This window comes from Athene cunicularia, assembly GCF_003259725.1.
Source record: "Athene cunicularia isolate RWA chromosome 4 unlocalized genomic scaffold, athCun1 chr4_part1, whole genome shotgun sequence".
Taxonomy (NCBI): Eukaryota; Metazoa; Chordata; class Aves; order Strigiformes; family Strigidae; genus Athene; species Athene cunicularia.
The window spans coordinates 8,384,037-8,388,372 of record NW_020799098.1 but is presented as its reverse complement, the minus strand read 5'-3'; positions in this window follow the sequence as shown (position 1 = coordinate 8,388,372).

The following is a 4,336-nucleotide window of genomic DNA, read 5'->3' as shown; positions in this document are numbered from 1 at the left end:
GCCGCTGGTGCCGGGTGGGGGACAGCTCGCCGGCCCGCCGCTCTCCACCTTCAGCTACCGGAGGCGGCGACGACGTCTGGGGGCTCCCGGTGTGGGCGGAGAGGTCTTTGCGGGAGGGAAGGAGAATCCCCGCCGCTCCGTCCTCCGCAGCCGGCGTCAGTGAGCCGGGGCTGGGCACGGCCCTTCTCTTCTGCCGCTCTCGGCCGCCGCCCCGCCCGGCGGGGAGCTGCTGTCGGCTCGGCAGTGTTGCCCTCGCTCCCTGGCAGCTCTGGCCGGGCATGAGCAGCTCGTCTCCTCGCCTCTGCTTCCCGGCCAGGGTGGTTTGAGGGGATGCTTTCCCATAACGGCAGTTAGGACACATGCTCTCTGAAGCGCCAGCTGGCTGAGAAATGAAAACCCATGTGGTTTTTATTAAGGTACAGGAGTACGTTACTACGTTTCAGTCCTGCCTGCCTTGATCTCGGTGTAGCTTGGCTGTGAAGTGGTATTGTCAATAGTTCTACGCTTCTCAGTACCCTTTCAGAAAGTACAAGAGGTCGTTTTCTTAGCCTATGTTAGGAAGGAAACCTGAATTTGCCTTTTTCCAAGTGGCTTTGAAAGCTTGGGAAAACAAAAAGGAAAGGGCAGTGCATGATACTGTTTCCATTAATAATCAGGATAATTTGGCAGTTTAAGTATCTTTGGGCGGTGAAGTTTAATGACATGAAACAGCTGATAACTTGTGACATACATGAGGCCTGTGGTTGCTTTTTACATCCCATGAGTTGGAATGGCAGGGGTTTAGTGAGGAATGAGTGAAAGCTTAACAGGCAACCCTTTGAGCCCTGACTTGTCACTGAAGCACTGTCAGTGAGAATAGGGTATCTGCACGTTCAGGTTCTGGCAAACCTGGTCAACCATATGGATGCTTGTTCATTTTGATAAACGAGGTGTCTTGATTACTAGTAACTGCTCAAGTATGGTAGTTTCTTCTAGTTGATGGGTTTTTAGTTACTGTTGTAACTGACGTTTATTTAGTTTGAACTTGTACAGTGACCTGAAAAAAACCCTGACATACCGTAGCCATCCAGTTTATTTAAATCAGGGAAGAAACATATCCATGTACCTTCAAATTAAATGGGAGTTTTGATTCCTCTTATGGCATAGCATAGCACAAACAGAAATGCTAATGATCGCTACGGTTTTGCATGTTACAGATCTTACCCATGTGAAAATTCTCATTTGTTGAAATACTGTGATAGAATCAGATCACTTCTGTACTGTGATGCACTGTCCTTACTATGCAACCAGTGCTTTTATTTGGAGTGTTAATCTAATATTAACACATTATTGTATGGTGTAATCTTGTGTAGTGTTTTGCTTTACTTAGCTCGTGTAAGTAGTCTAAGATTAAGTTAAAGCTAAGTGCTTCTAAGAATCCTAAATGTTCTTCCCATAAAGATCAGCTTGTTAAGTACTGCAAGCTTCTATAGGGACTTACTTCACGAAGTTATCTTTTTCTTTTTAAAAACTAACCATATTAACCGTACCTGGCTGTCCTAATTTAAAACTTTGGGTTTGATGGTTCATTAAATTTAAAAATAAAAGTTCTCATGACTTCTTTTCCATGAGGAATATGTTAACATACAGTTTTCCTGGCACTACGCCTTTGTTACTTTCAAACCAAGTAATCTGAATGCATGTTTCTTAAATTAAGTGTTGAGTACAGTAAGCTACATTCACCTTGTTTAGATGCTTCTGGATGTCACTATTATGCTAGAAGCAAGGAGTATGGACTTTGCTCCTTTTGAAGAAAGTATGTATTTTATTTCAAGGCTAGCTTGCTCTTAGGTACATGGTTATAACAGACACTGCAAAACATAAAGAGCTCTTGTTGGAACAGGCAGAGTTGAAATTAAGTTATTCTGCAGAATCTTTTGGTTAAGTGATGTTTCTGTATACCTATTCACAAGTCCAAATGGCTGTATGGCAATAAGTGTTTGAGTCAGCATGTTTTCTTATGGTAACCTTGGAATTTTGTTCTTTGGCCCCTTCCTTAGCGTTAATGAGTCTGTTTGAAAAAGAAACAAAGATGACAAAGTGAAAGTGTCTTGCTGTTACGAAGTTTTATTTAAGAAACTTCAAGCCAGTTTTGATCTCCAGATCATCCCCCTTTGTTCTAGGGACACCTGTCTGTTGATTGTAATGTCCTCTACTAGTAGGATTCTCATTTTTGTCACAAAGGTTTTGTGTACTTCCTGACACTCAGGTGAGAGAAACAGACTGCTGTGCTGTGACTTATTTCTTAAGACTTTGAGTACTTCTCTGCTTTGCTTAGCTGTTTCTTCAAGTCAGGGACATCCTTCTGAGATGGCTAGCCTCCTGGGTCAAGAAATTAAGCTACTGATCTTTCTGTAAATATTGGAGACTATCAGAATGCCTTCACAGATTCTCAGGGCTTGATTTTGGAGCCCGAAAGAGACAGTTTTTCCCCTGGCTCTATTTACAATGGCAGTGAGTACCTGTTAGAGTTTGATATAACTTGAGACATGTAAATCCTGTTCCTTTGACTTGATAATGCCACAGCTTTATCTATAATGACATCAAAGCCCACTTAGCATGCGACATGCCTTGATTATTGAGGTTTTTTGGATAAGTTAACTTATTGTCCCCCCCCCTCCCTTCCACCTCCATACCTTCTTGTAGCCCCACTTGATTGTGGAGCTATCTCTTTTCCTCTAATAATTAGGATGTTTTGTTGGAGAAGACTTTTGGTGATCAGTGTTGGGTGCTGTGTTTTCTCAGATACAATTGTCTACTTCAGATTCTGTCATAGGTTGTAACTTAGCTTTGATGCTGGAAAAGTTGACCGCTAACCTCTAAAATGACTGCTCTATCCTACTGCCAGCAATAGTAGGTTCTAGATGGGAGAAACAAACCACAGCATGCCTACTCCATCTAACCTTCCATTTTAGTTTTGGTTAAAGTAATTCTGAAAAGATTGGCCAAAGAGGGTCAAGGCATTTGGAGTCTTGCTTATGTGATCTTCCTTTGTTCTGTCCAGGAGACTTTTTGCACTTGGTATTGGCTAGCTATTGCATGATTGCAGCTAAGTATTGAGGCAAGATTTTTTTAGAATTTTTTTTAAAGTTGCCTTAGGGAGATCGATTATTTTTTAGTGGTCTCAGGGATGATTTTCAATGACTGTAGACTGCATACAGCCACTAGGTAGCATTTTATGTAGCTGATGGTGCTTCTGTGGTGTTGGATGGTTGCAAGACTTTCAGGCATGGCCCTTTGTTGAAGCATATGAACTGACTTAGATAATTTATCATTTGATGGTCTCCTCAGTTTATTTCCAGAATGGATGCTGCTTGTCTCTGTACCTGGATAGAGGATGCCCACATATAGGTGTCAGTCCTTCTTGTGGACTTTAGTTATTATCAGGACTAATTCTGACTTAGGCTTTCAAATAAGGCTTTCATTTTGCGGGACATAGCATTTACTGGAAAGCTAACCTTTCATATTCTTTGGATCAGCCTCTTGCCCTTCAAGACAATTTATATCCTTTGCAGAGAGATCCAGGGGTAGAGCTATTTTTACCAGGTGATAATCAAAATGGACAGCAACATAATGAAATGGTATTGTGGTTCCACCTCTCCAGTGAAGTATGTTTAGGTTTATGTTTTATTTGTTGTCCTGCTTAAAACAAGAAAAACGTTTTCATCCCAGACACTTGGCAAGTGCTCCATTTGGATCATCTAATACTGTGTTGTCATGTTGCCATTCAAAAATTACATTTGCTTTCAGTGAAGTTTTTCTGCAATATAGTTGCTTGTCTCAAGACTTGGAAACCTGTCCTCCGGCAGTTGAACAAGTGCAAGCAGCACCTGTCACATCCACAGAGTCCGACTGTATACGTGGACGGTTTGCTTTGAATGCTTATGGAGATGTCAGCTGTGTTACGGAATTGCTTCCCACCTGTTTTCTCTTTTTTTGTCCTATAAATTGGGATTACAGATTGAGAGAAAGAAGAGCATCAAGGCATGTGCTTTGATTTGTGTTGGAATAGAATGAGGTATTTGGGCTTCAGTACTTCACATGATTATTGTTAAAGAAAAAAAAAAAAATCAGTCTTGTCTGTTTATGGTGCACAATCATCCAAAGTGTGAATGTGCTTAAAAACAGTGCACCGTAAGGAAGTTGCTGTTAAGCAGCATCTTTTTTTGTTCTTCTAGTAATAGTGATTCCTAAGTAAAGGTTGGTCTTTTAAATCATGTATTTATGTACAATTCACTATATGGATAAATGTCTTCCTGAATTTCAGAATTAGTGTTAATTACTGGTATTTTTTTAG